The sequence below is a fragment of the Mustela erminea genome, chromosome 5 (genome assembly GCF_009829155.1).
Source record: "Mustela erminea isolate mMusErm1 chromosome 5, mMusErm1.Pri, whole genome shotgun sequence".
Classification (NCBI taxonomy): domain Eukaryota; kingdom Metazoa; phylum Chordata; class Mammalia; order Carnivora; family Mustelidae; genus Mustela; species Mustela erminea.
Window position 1 is genome coordinate 41,451,932 of NC_045618.1, and position 23,069 is coordinate 41,475,000.

Here is a 23,069-nt window from a genome sequence, read left to right on the forward strand (position 1 = left end):
AAACCAACCAACCAACTTTACAGGAGCAAAGCCTTCACCTGTCTTTTTGTACTGATTTAGCATTCACTGTGTGCAAAGCACTGATGTCATACCAGGAGGCCATGACATGGGTGTAATGTGCTGACCCTCCTCCAGAGGACTTACAATCTGAACATGCGCAAAGAAGGAGCCATCAAGGCATTTCATCTCCTGAGGTCATCCCATTCCCTGCTTTGACTAAAACAACGGGAAGAGTACTGCTCCAGGGAACCACAGTTATGAGCCACCTTTGCTGCCTGGTAATGAAAGGAGGACACTGAGGAGGCTGGTTACTCTCTCATTAACCAGCTAATACCTTGGTAGACATTAAATGGTGATGTTCAACAGAGACAGTGTATCTAGCTAGATAATCAGGGCCTGGCAAGTTGGATAGACATCCCAAACTTTCCTCTCCCCACTCTATACTCTAGAATTATTTGTAATCTCTTCCCCTCCTTCCTTATTGAATAGCTCTTCTTCCATTCCTCTTCTCTGCTTAACCATGACTCACAGGACTTAAAAAAGAATAGAGTTATTCAAGGGGCATTTCTTGGGGCAATGGATCTTTCTGGAAAGGATAATAAAGCGTCAGATGAAATAATGAGTCACCTTAGTTCTGAAACACCTCCTCCAAGGAGAACTAGGTAATCGACACTTCAGTAAGCAAGAAATATCATGGATATAGAAAAACATATTCCCTCACTTTGGATCTTCTATCCTCCTCTCCTTTCCTTCCTTCCTCCCTTTCCTTCACACTTTATTTAGTAAACAGTGGTGAGAGGGTGGGGCAGAAGCCTTGGAAGTGGATCCATCTTACCCTTTCTACATCTGCCCAGACACGGTCAACTGTTTGGTCAACATGCTAAAAAAAAAAAAAAAAATCATGTAAGTTTGGAGCCTATACAGCTCCAGTAAGTTTTCTTGGCTTTTCCTTTTCCCACTCAAATATGGTTGGTTATTCCACAAGGATTCTATTGTGGTTCTAACTTTTGATCAAAATTATTCTAGAATAACATACATTTTCACAAATGACCTCCTGTGCCTTGAGAGATCATTTTCTTGATAAGCCCCTTGACTCTCTTTTTGCAAGTCTGGCAGCGTAGTTTATTGGCTTTGTAACATGAAGTTCTCGCCATTAGGGACCGAGCTAAGATCACCAAACTATTTCCCATCCATCCTTAGTTGAGCTTTGAATCACAAAAGTAGTAGAAGGCCCAGCATGATATCTCCTCTGAAATGAGCAATCCCTTAATTAAACAGAAGTAAATAGAGGTTACAACGTGTTCCTTAATTAAATAGATGTAAATGTCCAATCACTCTGCTTTCCACACACATCAATTTTGCATCATCTCATTTTCCTGTTTGCCCAGTGGAAATGGGAATTCAGAGGCTTTATTTTGGTCAAAATCTCCCAAGTGTGCCTGCCTGGCTGTGTGTTCAATTATGCATATTTACATACTTGTTTACAGAAATCTGCAGCTAGTGCCTACTCTCCCTTTTTTGGCCAGGCTTAGGAACTGCTATGAACCTGACTGACATCAATGAACCATTGATGAGAATCAGCCCTGCCATTGCCCAACACAACACTGTGACTGCTGCCTTGGAGAAAATATACCTGAAAATCTCAGGTAAACAGTGTGGTGTAAGAAGGGGCAACTAACATAAATACTGAGCCCTCTGTGAGGCATTGGATGACCTCAGAGCAACAATACCCCCTGTCTGCTATCTTTCTTTATACCCAGTCTCCGGTTTAGGCAAACTCCTCCTGGATTTGGGAATATAATCCACGGAAGCTATGATGATTAATTTTGTGTGTCAGGTTTGGCTAGACTATAGTGCCTCATTGGTAAAACGCTAGTCTAGATGTTGCTGTGCAGGTATTGTGTAGCTCTCAATAACATTTATGATCAACTAGCTTTAAGTAAAAGCAATTACCTCCATAATGCAGGTGGACCTCATCCAGGCAAGTGAGGACCTTAAGAGCTAAAACTGAGGTTTCCTGGAGAAGAAGGAATTCCACTGATCAGACTTCAAGCTGGCCTACACTATGCTTCTCAGACTTGCCAGCCCCTAAAACTGCCTGAGCCAAATCCTTAAAATAAATCTCTCTCTATATATATGCATTCTATTGTTTCCATTTATCTGGAGAACCCTGACTAATACAAAATCTGTCTGAATACGATGAGAACAGCATAACTACAGTCTAGAGAAAGGAGCCCACAGCTCCAAGCAAGCTCACTGAGAGTGCCCTTTAAGTCACTGAGGTGGGAGGAGTGCGGTGGGAAGAAGAGAACCAAGTCTACACCACATAAAGTGCTGAGCACATTTAGGCAGTTTTCATCCCCTTGCTAGCTGGAAAGCCCAGCAACTTGCAGTCCATGAATCGGATGGTTGTTAGAGGACAACAGTGAGTTAACAACCCTTTAACTGAGTCAAACTGTTAACTGGAACAGAATCCATCTCAGTTTATTCCTAGAAACAGTTCTGCTTTTCTGAAGCACTAGGAATAAATTGAGGTGGATCCTGTTCCATTCAGAATTTATGATTAAGACCATCATTGCAGGGGGACCTAAGCAAAGCCATGCACACTGGAAAATCTGTATGGGGGTGGGTGGGTCTTAAATAAAAAGGTTACTTGTGAGAAGAAAGTCATAACAACCCAACCTCCCTGGTGATTTCTCCCCACTCCCCGAATTTCCAGTAATGCAACCGACATTTGAAGGTTAGGTTCAAGGAGTATTTTTTTCGTTGACTCATAGGATTTCAAAGCTAAAATAAACCTTTTATAAATGAGGGAGTTAAGTTCAGAGAGGAGAAATGACTTGTTCAACTGTGACAACAACCAGGTGTGCTCTTTGACCGGCTTCCTCTCCACTTCAGCCTCAAGAGCAAAATGAGTCAAGAGTTGAAACAACTACCTCTGGGTGGCCTCTGCTTTGTTTTTTAAATTCAATATGGAAAAGCCAACGTGCACTTTTCACTTCTCACTAGAGTCAATGGGTAGAAAGATGACGTGCCGACCCTGGCTTTTAGGTCCAATGTCATCATCTGAAGGGAACATCCCCCACGTGACACCTCCCATGTGCCAAGCCGACTGAAATTAATCTAGCCATTATGATCAGAACACTCACTACTTACTTAGCACTGTGCTAAGTACTTAACAATACGCCTTTACAACAACCTTAGGAGCAGGGTCCTATTTTCACTCCCTGTATACAGAGGAAACTGAGGGACAGAGAAGTTAGTAGTTTAACCCAAGGCCCACAGAGAATAAATGGCATGGCTAAGGCATGACACTGGGCAGTGTGAGGCCAGTATCAACACTCACCACAGCGCTGGTCCAGTCCAGATCCTGCTGAAATGAGACACTTCTATCACAGTGATGTTATTCTCCCCATTTGCAGATTAGAAAAACAAGGCTCAGCAAAGTGGAAGAACTGGCCTGAGATCAATGCCTCGGCGGTTTCGGCTGCTCCAGAGTTCTATAGTATTCTCCTTCCAATGCTACCCTCCCACCTTCTCTCTGGCTACAGACGTGTCTTTGACAAACTGATTTCCTGAATGAATTTTCAGATTAATATTCTGGGTGGATTAATCCAGTTCTTCCATCGTGGAGAGAACAGGTGTGTGAGCCAACATCGTTACATGATCCAGTCCCGAGGAAAGTATGTGCAGGTCATTTCTGCTCATTCCTGCTAGTGCTTCTCACACTTCCTCGAAAACAATCACGAGCACAAACTCTGGAACCCCAGCCCACACTCAAGCATCTCTAAACCCCATGGAACTGGCCTAGAAAGCACCATGATCGATAAGTACCCCCATATGATTCTGTTCCTCAGAGAAATTTTGGAATGCTGGATAAAAATAACCCTTTGCTACCTCCTTCAGCTCACAGATTAAATGGCAGCACAGTGTCAGAGAGACCCGGTTTTGAATATATGGACCTTATATAAAAAACACTTGATTTGGTCATTGTTACTTACCAACTATACATTCTCAAATAAGCTGTTTAACCTTTTGATACCTCAATGTTCTTTGTAAAATGGAAATACTAATGGTGTCTACCTCACGGTGCTGTTCTGAGTAGATGAGATGAAGCATATAAAGTACCTAGCACAGTGTCTGTCATAGAGGCAGGGATTAATAAATGTGAAGTATTCTTTTTTAAAAAAATTTTTTATTTTTATAAACATATATTTTTATCCCCAGGGGTACAGGTCTGTGAATCACCAGGTTTACACACTTGTGAAGTATTCTTTTATTATTATTTCTAATACTCCAGGAACATACATTCCAGAGGATTCAGTATCCTCAATTCTCAGAAGGGCAATTTCACCCCTTAGTGGTAGGTAAAAGAAGCAATTTGTAGGGAAGAGCTCAGGAGGCTTTAGGCACTCCTAAAACCATATCCCACACTTCTTTACAGGCAGGTAAAGCAATGAAGCGTGCACCTGACCTCCAAGCTGCATGGGCCCCCACTTCTCCCCGAGGCACAGGGCTCACGTCTGCATCTACACATCCCATCTGAGCCTGTCAGAGTGACCACAGTTCCCATAAGAACTCGGGTCAAGTTCATTGACTTTCAAGAGCTCCCACAAGTCCTGGAAAGCAGAGGGCTGGGAAGGAATGTCTACTCAGGACTGGGCCACCCGCTTAACCTCAAGGGTAGGGAAACCCTGGATCTGAGCCTCTAGCAGCTCTCAGGTCCAGCTCAGTCAGAAGCATCAGCTCTAAGTAAGCTCAACTCTAAACCCTGGACCTAAAACTGCAAGTGGGGTAAGGTGGGGACTTTCCCACTCATTCACCTTCCCCAATTTTATAATTCAGTCCCTGTGATGGATCAGACCCTGGGCTAGCCCTGTGGATACCTGGTCCTGCCCTTCAGGAGTTTACTACCTAACAAGTAACACAGACAAACAAGCAAGGGTCACACATTGTGAACGCTGAGTGTAACAAGAAGTAACTTGAGAGTGCTCAGAAACTTCTTTCCAATTCCATTTCAAACCCTCAACACAGCCCACAAGGGACTGGCTCACTGGGTTCCTGGCAACAGACACGAGGTCCATCCATTTCATACCCCTCTTTCCCACTTGCCAACCGCATGCCAACCACTAGTCTTCTTTGCTGTTCAGTGAACAGACCAAGTTCTTATCAGACTTGGACCACACTCTGTCTCTATCCCTAGCCATCCTTTTGCCTAGACTTCTTAACTCCCTTCTGTAGGGAGTCTACCCTCAATCCTCAGACCTGAAGACTTCCAGTCACATTTATCTTTGCATCCCTAGCACTCAGAACAACATATATTTTGGCTGAATACTGAATAATGCATCATTGATTCCCTTCTCTCTCATGCCATCTATCCAGGCAATAGATGTATCCACACCTCTGCCATCACTAAAAAAACCTTTTCTATCTGCTCCAAGATGCCATCCTTTTGCAACCAAAATCCCAGTATATCCTACGAAATTATAGATGTTCTCTTAGCATGAGCCAATGCAAATTCTTATTTTGGGGTTCAGATGCCTTCCTCCTAACAGAAATAATAAAGTACTACTTTAATAGGAGAAACATATCCAGTTTTTATATTATTGATTGAGGTGGTCTTTAAAAACAAAATTATTTGAGAGAGATTTATTGAGAGAGAGAGAGAGAGAAAAATGCACAAGCACAGGCGGGAGAGGGAATGGGAGAGAGAATCCCAAGCAGACTCCCCCTGCTAATGACCCTGTCATACCCTGAGCCAAAATCCAGAATGCGACGCTTAGCAGACTGAGCCACCAAGGTGCCCTGGATGTGGTAAAGTTTTTAACAGGAAACCTTTTTCTTTTCGTTACCCACTGGTGAGCTGGAGAAGACTGCCAAATTTCAGGGAATTTTGTGAGCTGTTACACTCAGACATTATTAAAATGATTTAAATGGACACTTACATAAATTATATTAAAAACAAAGGTAATAAATATGCAAAATTTACCACTCCTTATTTAAAGACATTTTACTATCTATGCTCTTGAGGTTATTTACATCTATCGTATCTGTGTGCTAGGTGAACATACTGTATAATGGTGTGTACCTGCTTCCTGTTTCCTGGCTCTGCATTCAGTGACATCATGTAGGGAGCATGAGACCAGCATGGTTGAAGCATTTACCAAGGAAATTAGCAAATGGTACAAACCAAAGCTTATTACTTTTTTTAGGGGTCTTGTTTTTAAGTATTTACCAGCACATGACTGCCACTAACCAAAGATGAACGAGGTCAGTCCTGATTTCCAGAAGTTTGCAACCCAATGGCACACACACACAAAAACACACAAGCACACATTCACACAGTGAAGCGCGATCTAAGGCAGAATAGCAATAGCATGCATTAAGTGGAACAATGGATAGCAGCCAGGAAGGGGGTGGCTCAGATCTGATTGATTTGCCTTTGGATGTGGGACATAAGATGAAAAGATTCACACAGGAGACCCAGAACATCTGCTTTGCCACCTAACTAATTTTTTTCATCTTTATTAATTCTGCAGGAAGATCTTTATGTAGGTGCCAAGTTTCGGCCTGTGATCAATTCATATGCTTACCTTCAGGTGAGGTGCTTAGCTTCTACCTCTGTCAGAAGATCAATATGCACAGGTCAGACTGTTGGAATATATCAGAGGGCTGGGAATGCCTCCAAAGATGGGTGTGGAGAACCAGAGAGTCACCATGGTTAGTAGTAATTCGTCCTGTTCATTCCTGGAGCTCAGTAAAGTGTGTATTGATTTTTCTGCAAAAGATTTACCAATTGGAAGCAGTGACCCTCAAAACCAAGATAAAATATGAATAGTATTAAAAATATACTGGACTCACTTGTGTGATTATAAAGGCTAAGAAACTGTTAAACAATTTAAAAGATGGTTGGGTAGTTATGAGTCACCAGCCAGGCTGCTAGTAGAAGAGAAGATGCTAAGTTTTGTTTCCCCAAAACATCCTTAACGGGGTTGTCAAGGTTGCTTCCCTGAACTTTAAACAGCTTCATTCCAATTTAACCTGTTTGTAGAACCTGTTTTAAGAGAAAAAGGTCAGCCATTTTCGCTGTTTTAATTATATGTACAAACCCATATGTATGTATTTGCGTGAATCGAAGAGTGAAAGGAAAAGATGCTAAGAGACAAGTGAAGAGGAGGAAAAGGAAAGAAGGGAAGACACACGGAGCCCAGAAAAAGAGGCAGGAGGGACGGCCGCGGAGAGGTGGCAAAGGGAAAAGAAAGGAAGGAGACAGTGGATAAGGTTCCTGCTTAACACCGGTCTAGGGTCGAATCCCAGCACTGCCATCTGCATCAGTTACTCTTCCAACCTCAGCCTCGGTTTCCTCATCTGTAAAACGGGATGAGAAGACTTACACCGCAAGGGTTGTTGGAGAACCACGTGAGATCAGGGGTGTAGACTCGGTGCCCCCGTGCCCGCTGTGGAAGTATTCGCGCCAGGGTGTCTGCTGGGCGGGGGGAGAGGTTGAGGACGGACTTCCACGCCTTTTTAAAAGAGCACAGTTTCTCCACTGTGTTCTCTGCTTGGCCTCCCTAGAAAATCGAGCCCAAGCATCCACCCACCTCAAAAGGCAGCACGGGGCCGGGCACCAGAGCGTTCCGCTGGAGAGGGCGAGCGCGCCGAGCATTCCAGGCGTTGCACCCGCCGGGCGGCCGCGCGCAGCGGAGACACCGGCAACCACCAATGAACTTCCCACAAAGACAGTTAGCTTCACCCGGATCCCAATCCATAACCTTTACTGGTCTCTGTAGAGTCATTACGACCATTAGGCTGTGGACTCAGCACTGCTTTAGCTCTTAAGTTAATACAACCGAGACTTTTTTACTTTCCTATTGGGAAGGAACATGTGCAATTTTAGTGATTTCTTAGATCATTCCATAAGTAAATCAAATATTCTTTCAAGCCCAGTTATCAAAATTGTGTCCTCTGATACCACGTCTTCCATCAAACTGCAGTAATCCAGATCAACACATTTTAAACCTCTGCTATCTCCTAATATCATCCTTACTAGATAGAGTAATTAAATTTGTACTTTTTTTTTACAAGTCGTACTCAATAAATCTGAATAAATTAACAACGCATTACTAAGACTGCTACATTAAATTTGCATAGTGCATTTAATGAATATGCAGCTGCAAGTGAAAAGGTCTGCTACTGCGAACCTTCTACATTAGCATAACTACTTCCAGCATGTTTCTTAAATAATGCACTCATTTGCACATCACTGACTTGGCTAATTCTAACTTCAGTCAGGGTAGCCTTGTAATTAAGACTCTTGCTTTAATTTTTAATGAAGTTTATGTTACATCAATCCTGACAGTAATGAGGGGACATGGAAACAAAAAGGCTGCTAATAATTAAATTCACAAACCAGTTTGAGGGATAATAATTCCTGAGGAGAAATTACATGACTAATTATTAATTAAATATTCATACTATTGCACAGCCATCTCACTTAACTGCTCTTCTTGTTGGTAATAATATTGAGATGTGGATGCCTTTTGCCAACCATTCGGAGTTTAAGGTCTCTGGTTAATTTTAGTGCGCCATTAATCAATATGACACAAAAAATAAAATTGTTTTAATTGGTATCATTTTATTGTGTCTAAATATTACTACAGTTGGTTTAGTTTGTGGAGAATTAATCTAGTTAGTCGGTGCCTGTTTTATGGAAACATAAATCCAGTTTATATCCATAAACATCTAATGGCAGGACAACTTGACCTTTTTTTTGGTAACATTACTGTTTACAGATAATTACACCAACTCTTTAAAAGGTTATTTAATAGCTTTGCATTCATCACAGTAAAATGAAAAACATGCAATATTATTTAACTCCAGCCTGTTCTGAGGAGGTCTCTGAGACCCCCATTTACCCCCGCTGAAAAGTAAGCAATATTAATGTGTGGGTTTTTAGGAAATGTATGAGAGCTTTCTTCGAATGTGTACAAACAGATTTACATGTTTGGGTCTGGATATCTGAATGTCTAAATCATAACTGAGATGGGGTCTGGTAAGGAAGAAAATATTTCTCATATTCACAACTTTCCATTGCAGGATAAGACGAGGATGGAGTTTTGATGATTCTGGATGTCAGAAATGGCAACCATTTCCCTACAAAACCCAGTAAACAAACATTACAAAACCAGAGAAATTGCTATGATGAAGCCTAATTGGCTACAATATTGATTGTAGACACGCTTGTTTTTTTCCTTCTATTTTCTAAATGGTATTTAGTTGTCTGCATTTACAATGAGGAAGTCCCCATCCGTGGGCAAGTTTAGCAAGGACAAGAAAAGATTTACATGGATAACATTTAAATGGATAACATTAATCATTACATTGAAAAATGTACAACTCTGATAGATTCTGGACAAGATGCTTCATGGAGACCATTATGCATATTATAAAATTAAATAGACACAGAAAAGGGACCTTTTTATCCTGCAGGGGCATTTGGAAATTCTGAGCCAGGGCAAACATTTCATTTCATTTTTCTAATAATTCAGTTGATTCATCAAAGTGAACCAAGTCTATGACCATAAACCACAGGGCAAGGAATCCCCTCAGCTACTCTTGTCACTTTACTACAAACTGACAGGTTTGTAGGGCATTATTACTGGGCCTGATGTGTATCAACTGCTCCCTTTTACTAAATCTTAAAAATCTTTTTAACTTTTTTTTAAATCTGCTCTCTTAAACTAATACCTGAAGGCAATTTGAAAAGACCACTCACCATGAAATAGTTTACTGGTGTGGGTCAGTGTGAAGATGTCACAGCAAGTCCTGGGTCCCTGGTCCTGCTTTTTGACTCCTTCATTTGAGGATATCCTTCTGTGTGAGAAACCGTATGTGAGTGGCAGAAAGTCCTTCAAACTGGGTGAAGTGAAGATCACGGAAGTAACCAGGCTTGCTGGCAAAACTCTGGGGTACTTGTTGGGGAAGAATCAGCAGAGTCCTGCCTCTTTCACCTTTCATTGCCACATAAGTGACGGCATGACGTACCTGTACCAGGTGTGGTAGGTTAAGGAAAACATCCAGCATCAAAGAGACCAGCTGACCAGAAGGACCCTATCATCTCCTCACAGGGAAGCAACCAGAATGCCGGAAAATGTTAGCGCTTGGAAACCAGACACACCTAGATTCTAATCTCCCTCAGCCTTAGTGGATAGCTTTAAATACTTCACCTAACCGAAGCACAGTTTTCTTTTCTGAATGGGGATGATCTTGCCACCTTTGCAGGTTGCTGGGAGATTCAGTCTCACATGCATGTGTCTAGCACTGCGCTGGGCTCATAAGAGACTACACAAAATGCCAGTGATCATTATTATTGCTATTTCTTCCAAGCAAGATTGTCAGAAAGTTTACCATTAGAGAGTCACTCCTTTGAACTAAACAGCACCATCTCAGGCTTCTTTTTAGAAATGTAAATTGTAGAAATTAAAAAAGGGATACCAGATAAAGCCGGAACTAGTCACCAAAGCCTCCTGTGAATTAATGTACAGCTCCCTTTTTTCTGTGTCAGGGGCATACAAGGCTATAATTGAGAGGTGAGTTAGATTAATGGAGAGAGGGGTATTGACATGATAAAAAAGGATTAGAAAGGGGAGATGAAGCTGATGAGGAAGAGAGGTTATATATGCCTAGCTGTTTAATCACCAATGTACAATTTAAGGAACTTAAGGAAAAACAAAAACCTACCCTGTGGATGTGGATCACAACATTCCTCACCTTTAGTCCTGCAAATCACAACTATTAAGGCCATGATGACCATGCATCCCTATTCTTCTAGAACAGCCTAATTTCATTTATCCTGTCTCATATCTATCAGGTTGGTTGGGGGGAGAGAGAAGAAGTAGTTGGTGTTATACAATTATACCTATCTAAACGTCTGTTTTTGTGGTAGAATTCCAGAAGAAAAGAGAGCACACTGTCTCAAAAAATATTTAATGAGCGTCATCGGATACCTGTCTTAAATACCAAGGGTCCAAAGGATAGAGCCTTTTCTCCTATGTCTCTTTTCCATGCTCTATAATAAATGCCTGAGAAAGTACCACACGGATCCTTCCCTGTAGCCATACCAGGGTCTGGTGGCTGGAGGAAAACTGGTGTGTAGCTCTCTCTGGCTCTTCGGTAGGAAGGCATGGAATGGAGAAACCTTAGATGTTGAGTTGGACAAATTTCAGCTCCTTCACTTTACTAGCTGTGTGATCTGGATAGCTTGGCTGACCTCTCCAAGCCTCACGGGTAACATGAGAAGAGCACGATGTACTCCCCAGGATGATGTTGAGGATTAAATAAAATCTGTATGAAAAGGTTCAGGTGTGCAGTAACTGTACATAACAACCCCCTTTCCCTAACCCAGAATCAAGCCAAAATCTCCTTATGAGGCATGACGACTCATTGGTGAAGGAGGTTTACATATGGATTTCAAAGTTCCTGAGCTGGTTCTAAAATATGACATTTACCATGTTGTTGCTGTTTTTTCCCTTGGTCAACAATCCCAGATTTTAAAGGTCAGCTCTTATTCCAATTCTGCAGTCCAACAGTCTGCCTAGATCATTATGAGGATTAAAAGAGTTTGTATTTGGAGGTGCCTGGGTGGCTCAGGCATATGTGCATCTGACCCTTGATTTTGGCTCAGGTCATGATCTCACGACGCTGGGATGGAGCCCCACGTTGGGCTCTCTGCTCAGAGCAGTCTGCTTACAATTCTCTCTCTGTTTTTCCCCTGAGATCAGGAACACGGCAGGGATGTCCACTATCACCACTGCTATTCAGCATAGTAGTAGAAGTCCTAGCCTCAGCAATCAGACGACAAAAAGAAATTAAAGGCATCCAAATCAACAAAGAAGTCAAACTCTCATTCTTTGCAGATGAGATGATACTTGATGTGGAAAACCCAAAAGACTCCACCCCAAAACTGCTCGAACCTCATATAGGAATTCAGTGAAGTGTCAGGATATAAAATCAATGCACAGAAATCAGTTGCATTTCTATAAACCAACAACAAGACAGAAGAAAGAGAAATCAAGGAGTTGATCCCATTTACAATTGCCCACAAAACCGTGAGATACCTGGGAATAAATTTAACCAAAGGGGCAAAGAATCTGTACTCAGAAAACTGTAGAATACTCATGAAAGAAATTGAGGAAGACACAAAGAAATGGAAAATGTTCCATGCACACGGATTGGAAGAACAGATATTGTGAAAATGTCTATGCTACCTAGAGCAATCTACACATTTAATGCAGTCCCTATCAAAATACCATCCACTTTTTTCAAAGAAATGGGACAAATAATCCTAAAATTTATTTGGAACCAAAAAAGACCCCGAATAGCCAAAGGAATGTTGCAAAAGAAAACCAAAGCTGGTGGAATCACAATTCTGGACTTCAAGCTCTATTACAAAGCTGTCATCATCAAGACTGTAGGTACTGGCACAAAAACAGACACATAGATCAATAGAACAGAACAGAGAGCCCAGAAATAGACCCTCAACTCTATGGTCAACTAACCTTCAACAAAGCAGGAAAGAATGTCCAATGGAAAAAAGACAGTCTCTTAAATAAATGGTTTGGGAAAATTGGACAGCCACAGGCAGGGAATGAAACTGGACCATTTCCTTACATCACACACAAAACTAGACTCAAAATGGATGAAAGATGTAAATCTGAGACAGGAATCCATCAAAATCCTAGAGGAGAACACAGGCAGTAACCTCTTCAACCTCAGCTGTAGCAACTTCTTGCTAGAAACACCGCCAAAGACAAGGGCAATAAGGGCAAAAATGTATTGGGACTTCATCAAGATCAAAAGCTTTTGCACAGCAAAGGAAACAGTCAACAAAACCAAAAGACAACTGACAGAATGGGAAAAGATATATGCAAATGATATTATCAGATAAAGGGCTAGTATCCAAAATCTATAAAGAACTTACCAAACTCAACACCCAAAGAACAAATAATCCAATCAAGAAATGGGCAGAAGACATGAATAGACATTTCTGCAAAGAAGACAAAAATGGCCAACAGATACATGAAAAAGTGCTCAATATCACTTGGCAGCAGAGAAATACAAATTAAAATCTCAGTGAAATACCATATCACACCAGTCAGAATGGTTAAAATTAACCAAATTTTAATTCCAGTCAGGAAACAACAGGTGTTGGCAAGGATGTGAAGAAAGGGGAACCCTTCTACACCGTTGGTGGGAATGCAAGCTGGTGCAGTCATTCCAGAAGACAGTATGGAGGTTCCTCAAAAAGTTGAAAATAGAGCTACCCTACAACCCAGCAATTACACTACTGGGTATTTACCCCAAAGATACAAATGTAGTGATCTGAAGGGGCACATGCACCCCAACGTTTATAGCAGCCATGTCCACAATAGCTAAACTATGGAAAAGAGCTTAAATGTCCATTAACAGATGAATGGATAAAGAGAATATAGTAAACACACACACACACACACACACACACACACATGCATGCACACACACATGCATGCACACACACATGCACACACACACAGGAATACTATGCAGCCATCAAAAAACACAAAATTTGCCATTTACAATGATGCTGAGCGAAAGAAGTCAATCAGAGAAAGAAAATTATCATATGATGTCACTGATATGAGGAATTTGAGAATAGAAAGAGAGGATCATAGGGGAAGGGAGGGAAAATGAAACAAGATGAAACCAGAGAGGAGACAAACCATAAGAGACTCTTAATCTCAGGAAACAAACTGACGGTTGTTGGAGTGGAGAGGGGTAGGGAGGATGGGGTGGCTGGGTAATGGACATGGGGGAGGGTATGTGCTATGGTGAGTGCTGTGAATTGTCTAAGACTGATGAATCACAAACCTGCACCCCTGAAACAAACACATTATACATTAATAAACACACACACATACATAAGAGCATTCTGGGTGGGGGAAAGATTTTTTTCTCTTTCTCTTTCCCTAAAATACAAAAATAAATATTTTTTTTTAAAAAGTTTGTATTTGCAAAACAACAGTGTCTGGTACGTAGTAAGTATAAATAAACGTTTTAGAAACCATGCTCTAATAGTCTAACCCCTAAAAACCTATCCATTCTCATTTGTACCCCTCTTTCAACACAGTTCATTATCACTAAATGGCAGATACATGCAATTGAATTGCTTACCTCTGTGCCTTTGTAAGTGCTGTTTGCTTTGCCTTGAATGATCTTCTCTTTATGCTTGACCACCTATTGAACTCTTTTTTTTTTTTTTTAAGATTTTATTTATTTATTTGACAGAGAGAAATCACAAGTAGGCAGAGAGGCAGGCAGAGAGAGAGAGAGAGGAGGAAGCAGGCTCCCCGCTGAGCAGAGAGCCCGATGCGGGACTCGATCCCAGGACCCTGAGATCATGACCCAAGCCGAAGGCAGCGGCTTAACCACTGAGCCACCCAGGCGCCCATGAACTCTTATTCACACTTCGAAACCCAACTTAAACACCTACTTCTTCCACAAAGCTTTCCTTCCTAGCTCCTTCTCTCTTGTCGCTTTCTTCAGTTTCCTCTGCAGTGTGCCAACACTTCTGTTACACTTTGCACATCATACTATAAATCATCTATTTACACTTCTACTGGGAAAGGACTGTGCATGATCTTTGTACCCCCAGCTTCTAGTACACTGCAAGACACATACTGGTACTCCTTGGGTTATTTATTGAGTCTCACTGAATTTATATGACAAATAGCAATTCCATGATAATATTTATAAGCTTTCAAAACAGTTTTCAAAATAATGGTATATTTAGTGAACAAAGCTTTTTCTCTCTTCTCCTTTTTTTTTTTCTAATCAAGAGGCAAAAAGTCCATGCTAAGATGAGAACAGAGCTGAGAGTAGAGATGGGGATGGGGAGAGAGGTAGGGAGGAAAGTGATTGCTCAATCATAAATGGCAATTTCCTACAGCATAGAATCAAGTCAGAATGAACTCTTCCTTGGCATTATCAATGGTTATTTGGTAACAAATCTAAAATTCTTGTCTGAATTTTAATTAAAAGAACGACTAAATATCCCAGGTTAGTTGGCACATATGCACAGTTTTTCGTTCACAGTGGTAAAATTGTCTTTCATGATGCTGAGAATCGCCTGAACCCAAAAGGCTGTAATACAGGCTATAATGTTAACATCCTTCCTCCTTCAACAAATTTCCATGTGGTATTTCTCATCATAAGGAAGGTGCTCATCGTCATAGTCACTGGGCATGGAGAGTGCTCACTGTGGCCTGTATTGAAACTGTAGCTTCCCACTCTATTCTTGGCCTCCTTACTCCTATAGCCAGACTATTCCAACTTGGCTCACCTCTCATTGGTTTGTCTGTCTCCCTGTAAAGCCCTGCTGAAATTTGCATTTTTTTATAAAATTTACTAATTTAATTCATATATATATATGTATATGTACACACACACACACACACATATATATATATACACACACACACCTTTCTCTTCCCCCCCTACAAAGATTCCTACTCTGAATCCTCTCTAATCAATCCTGCCCACCCAATGCTGTCCTCCTTCCTTTATTCACTATAACAAAAGCTTTTGTTTATTTTATTTCCTAATTTTGGTAATACCATCTGTAATGGTTGTAATATATGATAGACTGTCATAATTTACTTAAATTTCCTGTCATTGTTTGAACACTTGCATGGTTCTAATTCTTCGCTATTACAAATGGTACTATAATAAAAGTTTTGGAGCATCAAACCTTTTTTAGACTTTTACTATTTCTTTCCCTTAGAATAGAGTCCAAATAGTGGAGATTTTGATATTTTATTTCTTTGGGGAAAAAGCTTTTATCTCCATTAAAACTCAAGCATTTCACACACATCCATGAAAGCATTCGATTGCTATTGTAAGGGATGAGTGACAGAAATGATATCTTCTTAAAGGACATTTTCTCTACTTTTCCCTTCTTTCTCTCCGTTCTCTTATTTTTCCCTCAGAATCTACTTAGAAGTCAAAACAGAAAGACCAAAGCACAAAACAGGAGAGCACCATCAGGACTGCTGCGTGAATACTTCTGTTACCAAGCTACTTTACCTCTTGATCAAATCCTCCCCTTCAGTAAAACTGTCTGAGGATTCCATCTAGTGCCAAAGATCTTTGAATGCATAGACCTGCCCTTTGCTTTGCCCCAGCCTCCTTCTTTAGGTGCACACCTCTCTGCTTTCATAATCAGCAACTAAAAAGTTTCAATCTGTTGTAACTGATTAAATAAGTTGAAGACTAAATTTAAAAACTTCTCTTAAGAAAAACCCTGGGTAAGTGCTTCATAATACCCAAGTTCCTTTTCTACTTCTTCCACCTGGACAGGTAGGCTAAGTTCCATAAGGTTTTCTGGAAAGTTGACAATGCCTACTTTTATAGGACACAAAATCTCATTTTATTTTGCAAGTGTACTCCTTTAATCCTAAAATGCTTAGGATTAAAGCCTCATAACTGTTCTGCCTATAGCAGTCTTGGTTTTTCAGAAATCATACCCCTTCCCATTTTGCAAATCATGTCAATAAAAATAATTCCCAATTGCCTCATATTTTATCATTTGGAAAGCACTTCTATAGTTGTTATCCCACTTATTCTTCCATACAAATCTATGAGTGCCCATTCCTACCTTATGAAGGAGGAAACAGATTTTAGAGTTACTTGCCTAGGACACGACAGCCAGACTTGAGTCCAATGACTCCAGATTCCTTGTTCTTTTTCTGGCATAGATCTACCTGGAAAGCAACCAAATACACTAGGTGAAGAAGATAAACTCATATTTATAGACTTCAGAAATCTTAGGAAATAAGATATTTTAAAGGGTTTTCTTTTTTTTTTTCAAAGATTTTATTTATTTGACAGACATATCACAAGTAGGCAGAGAGGCAGACAGAGAGAGAGGAGGAAGCAGGCTCCCTGCTGAGCAGAGAGCCCAATGCGGAGCTCGATCCCAGGACCCTGGGACCATGACCTGAGCCGAAAGCAGAGGCTTTAACCCACTGAGCCACCCAGGACCCCCAGGAAATAAGGTGTTTTAACTTGGGGAAATTTATGGTTCTTTCCAAGATTAATTAGAAAATAGTCTCACTTTACTCTGTCAAACATGAACCTATGTAATAAGAAAGACAATAATTTACATAATTTAACGTCAAAGTACCTATTGAGAATTCACTATGTGCTACCCCATATTAAACACATTATATGTGAATTATTATCTCAGTTAGTCCTTATATAACAGATCTTTGAGGAAAGAACCAATACTATTCCTATTTTACAGATAAGCAAACAGATTCGGAGAGGTCAGTAATTTGCCCGAGTCACACAGCAGGCATGATGCAAGCAGCACTTATACCTGCATGTGTTCAACTTAAGAGCTGGTGCCTCTCCCAATCTCTCATGACTGGAAATCAAATCTCAGGGTCAAGTGCCTAACTTGAATATTCTCTGATTTGGGTTGCGGGTGGGTTGGGAGATGGTATTATGCACTACACTGCTCCCATCAAGGACCTGGCTCCTTTCTCACTATTCCCACCATGTCTCTTCAACACCTATAAAGACAAGTTAAGTGCCTGGAATCTCCACAGCAAGCCATTTTACTACTTTTTGACCAGCTCTGATGGTTAAAAATGTCTTCTTTATATTGGGCTAAATCTCAGCTCCTACCGGCTTCCACCCATTGCTCCTATGTTAACTGTGGGGCTGCACAAAAAATCTAGTATTTCCCATAAATTGAAGTTGAGACAGTAATAGTCCACCCTTTGAGTCTGCTCTTCTTCCAAATAAAAAAGTACAGTTCCTAAAGCTCTTTCTCCAATGACATGGTTTCAACCTCACTACTGTGAGGAACATAGGTGTTTTAAACTAAACATGATTCTTTAGATGTGGTCAGCCTAGAGAAGAACGGGATTGTGTCCTCCCTGATTCCAGATACTCTAAATCTGCCAAAGATACCTATGAGCGTCCTTGTCTCCATTTTGCTAGGTCATACTGAGTTCATGGTCTACAAAACCCCTTCTCCTCGTGTCACACAAGATGCTGATGAGTCATGTATCTCCAGTGCTGTGCTAGTGCAAATAGTCTTCTTCAGATCACATGCAAACATAAACTTTTACTCTCCCTATATTATTTTATCTTGTGTTGAAATAAGTTTGGCTCATCAATCCGTAAGCTCCAAGATTTTCAGACAGTTTCATACAGGTCATTTTAGAGAAATCTAATTCAGCCTTTGTTTTTGTTTTTGTTTTTTAAAGATTTTTATTTATTTATTTGCCAGAGACAGAGGGAGAGCGAGCGAGAGAGCACAGGCAGACAGAATGGCAAGCAGAGGCAGAGGGAGAAGCAGGCTCCCTTGCCGAGCAAGGAGCCTGATGTGGGACTCGATCCCAGGACCCTGGGATCATGACCTAAGCTGAAGGCAGCTGCTCAACCAACTGAGCCACCCAGGCGTCCCTCTAATTCAGCCTTTGTAATAGCCACATCATGGTCCTAGAATTAATAAGTCACAGTGTATTCACTATCCCACTACTGACAGGAGTAAAAACATTTGTCTTGTTTCTCATTTGTTTGGTCTCTGTAAGCAATGCTAGAAAAAATGTACTCGGGCATATAGCCTCACATACTGGTGTTTTATTTGGAAAAATAGAGTCAAAAGCAACAGCGCTAGTTCGGAATGTGTATATGCAATTTTAGAAATAGATTAAGAAAAGAGTAGGAGAGTAAAAGAAATCTTTGAATTTTCACACAATGCACGCACGTTGCTTTGAAAAGCAGGAAGAAAAGGTTTTTAAAAACTACTGAAAAATTCTCTTAAATCTTTTTTGTTAATAAACCTGCCTAAATAATTGTCTCTTTCTCTGCACTGCTGAAGTATTTACTATTTGCAATACTCACTATTTGTTCCACTCCTGAGGTAATTAATCACAGAGGACATGTCCACCAACCCTTCTATTGTAATAATGAGCTGTCATTCAAGACTGTCATTGCCATCCACATCTTGAAGACCAGAGAGCTTGAAGTCAAACTTGCCAGGGCTCAAATTGCAGCCATTTACCCATGTACCAAGTGTGTGACTCTGAGGCATTACTTAGAAGCTCTAAGTTCCAGCTTATTCATCTATAAAATGGGTATAATGCTTTACTTTGCAAGTTTTCAGAATTAATAACATAACTTATGTAAATCCCTTGGAAGAGTACTTGGCATATACTACTACTAATTAGTTAATAGTTGTACTAACCACCATTACAGATAGTCACAGCTAGCATTAATTGAATGCTTATGTGCTAGGTATTTTGCAAAGCACCTTGTATGAACTGTCTTAAAACTAAAGCTGTAACTCACAGAGGTAGTCACTCAATTTCAGAATAAGGTAGGTTCTGTTATGACCCTTATTTTATAGATGAGAAAAGAGGATCAGAGAGGTAAAGTAAGTACTCTAGCGTCATACAGCTAGTAAATTAGAAAAGGGGCTAGAACCCAGTCTGACTATAAAAAAGCCTTCACTCAAAGAGTGGTAATTATCAGATTAATCAACTAATCTAGTCTATAGCTAGCTAGAATGGAGAGGGAGGGCGCCAGAGTCAGACTGTGAACATCTCTGATGTGCCAGCAGGTGGCAGTGTGGAGGTGCCTAGAGAGATTTGGCTGACCAGAAGTGGACTGGAGCCCCAACTTGGGGCCAGGAAGATGGCTCAGTCACAGAGAAGAGGGGTTTGGGAAGGTTTACTGTGTTTGTGAGGGCACCTCAGTCCTCTGGACTTAGGGTTCAAATCAGAAACAGAGTGGAAGTTCAGTGGTAATGACACGATCACAGCGGGGCTGAGAGAGGATCACAGCTCTGGGGCCATGGTACCTTGGCGCTCACCCTATAGACTTGCAGCCTGAGGACCCCAACAACCAACCGGAAGATTTGGTGTCACTAAGCCAATAGCTCCTGGGCATCTGCCTCTCTGGGGAGTGGAAGGAACTTGTACTCATTTGGTGGATTCGAAGTCCACATCAACTTGGGACACCTGGGTGGCTGTCATTTGAGCATCTGCCTTTGGCTCAGGTCATGATCCCAGAGTTCTGGGACTGAGTCCCATACTGGGCTCCTTGATCAGTGGGAAACCTGCTTCTCCCTCTCCCTCTGCCGTTCACCTTGCTGTGCTCTCTCCCTCTCTGACAAATAAATAAATAAAAATCTCAAAAAAAAAAAAAAAAAAAAGTCAACATTGACCTTAGTCATGATTCCGGGAAATAAACTGACATCTCAGACTTTGGCTTCCATACCTTGTGTTTTGTGTTCTAGTGGAAGATTTTGCCTCTTACAATCTTCATCATGAGTCAAAAGAGTATATCGATTTAAAGTTAACATCCCATATGGCAGATGACAAGTCTTCCGAGGCTTTTTCTATGGCAGCTTTGCCTGTGATCTCTGCACCAGTTCCTGTACTTTCCTGATCTCTCTCTCTCTCTCTCAGTCTCACTCTCTCCCCCTTGGCTCTTACGGTTCAGAAAATGGCAGCATGTGAACCTCAATGCCTGTGTCTCTGTAAAGCACCCACTTCTGTAACTCTTCCAACAATTATCTAAAAATATGTCACTGCACTTGGCCTGGTAATGTTTTTAGGCTTACATATACACTCAATACCACAAAAGCATCACAATAAGCCTGTTGAAACTTCCAAGGTAAAAGCTCAGAAATTTTAATATGCACTAGATTACACTCACAAATAAAAACATTCCCCTGAATCCTCTGCTGAAGGATTCAGGGAGAATAATTATAGCAATAGAGATGTTATCTCCCCAAATTAAACCAGCTTCTGCTCTCTCCAAAGGTTTCCACTAAATGCCAGGGGCAAAGTGCCGGGTTAGGTGCCGGAGACATAAGCAGAAATCCCTTCTTAGCCACTTGCTGGCTGTGTGAGTTGGGGTCACTCCACTGATCTTTCAGAGCCTCTTCTAAAATGGGGGTATTTGAAACCTCAAACAGTCTTCGGGAGGACTGAAAGCAATGACATACCGAAAGTGATAATACTGTCTGTTGTGAGCCTCCCACCTGAGAGCCTTCTCTTCCTTTTCCTTTGAAGGTGATTGTGCTTTGATTAGCTTTCAAGATAGGGCCTTTGTTACCACTTTTGAATGGGACCCTTGGTAGAAGATTCAGAGCATCTCCAGCACTCACTGGGTTGTCCTGGGAAAGCCACTTTTATCTCTGCATCTCAGTTTCATTATCTCAGAGATATGGGCTTTGATCAGGTGGTCATAAGTGTCTCTTCTCAATCTGTGACTTCAGGTTTAACCTTTAAATTTGGTAGCACCCCTTTGTGGATTGGCTGAACCTATGACGAGACAATAGCATTTTTCTGTACTGGCAGATTATCTAGCTGGTGGTTTCTGACTCAAATGTGTTTTCCTTCCTGCTTTGCTCCAGGCTTTCCAAGTAATGATCTCATTTAATTCTCACAAGAAACTGGTGTCTTTGGTGAGGCAGATAGTATTGTCTGGCATTATTTCATAGATGGGGAAAATGAAGCCCCAGGAGGATAGAGAGATCTACCTAGATTATTTGGGTTCTTGGAGAAGTTCTCTGGACTCTGGGAGACTAGTGATCATGCAGGGAACCAGTGGACCCAGAGAGCCGCTTGTCACCACTGCACCGCACCCACATTTGTCAGAGCCACTGTCATCTCTTGCCAAGGATATTGTAATCACTGCGTAACCAGATTCCTTGCCTCTACCCTGCCCCACAAACAGTTGCTTCCACTAGAGGCCAGAGTGATGCTCTAAAATTGTAAGTCAGATCATGTCCTTCCTCTGGTCAGACCTCTTCCAGGAGCTCCCATCCCACTCAGTAGCAATCCTTACACTAGCCCCAGACTCCATGTGTCCACATGTGTGACCTCCTTTCCTCCTACACACAACTGCCTCATTCACTCCACTCCAAACTCATTCATCTTCTTATTGGTCCTTGCACATGTCAGGCACCCTCTGGACCTTTGAGCTGCAGTTCCCTTGACTTGAAATGGCCTCCTACAGATATTTAAGCACCCATCATTCCTGTATTTCCTTTAGGCCTCTGGTCGAATACCACCAAATTAGAAAGGCCTTTCCTGACCACCTTTAAAAAGTTATATTCCTGATAATCTTTACCTTCTACTATTTTTTTCCCCACAGCACTTACACCTGCCAGCAGATATCATTTACTTTTTAAATGCTTACTGCTCATCTCTTTCTTCCTCTAGAATGTAAGCTCCCTGAGGGCAGGGGTATTAGGTGACATCTTGCAAGTGCTTAGAACTGTTCTGGCACACAGTAAGTGTAGGATAAATATTTGTTGAACAATGAATGAACCAAAGCAGGGCATGAGAAGTACGGCCTGAGAAATATTGAAGAACAAGTAAAACTTACCCATTTGTCAAGCTGAAGAAAACAATTGGCTATCAGAAAACAGGCATTTAGCAGAGCCCCCAGATGTCTTTGGGGGCTATTCAGTCCCCAAAGACAGCCTGGCCTTTACTCAGTGGGAGGAATTCATGTGTAGATTACTGAACCCTGTCAAATTAAGACGAGACTGTATTCAATATGGCCCCCTCCCTCCCTCTTCACCCTCAGTCCCCAGTCCAGGGAACTCCTATTCAGCCTCCAAGACTAGTTCTAACCGGGGTTTTCCTGACCCCTCAGGTTGAATTCGCTGGTTCCCTATCTGTACTCACTACCTTGTATCATTGTTACGGGCCTATAATATTCTTTATTCTTTCTTGATAAAGTATAGCAGCTAGGGTCATGCCCTCAGTGCTACAACCAGGACAGTCCCTGTGAACCAGGACAATTGGTCACCCTAAGTGTGAGCACTCTAAAGAATCCTGTATCAATTTTCTTGGTCTTTTCAAAGTCTAAATGAGATCTGGAGACTCGAAGGGTTAGTTAAGTGGAAAACATGCAGATGTGCACTCCAGTTTTTAGGGCCTGGGCAGAGTTCTCTTTGAGCCTCTTAAAGATGATCTCTACAGCTCAGAACAAAGTGAGAA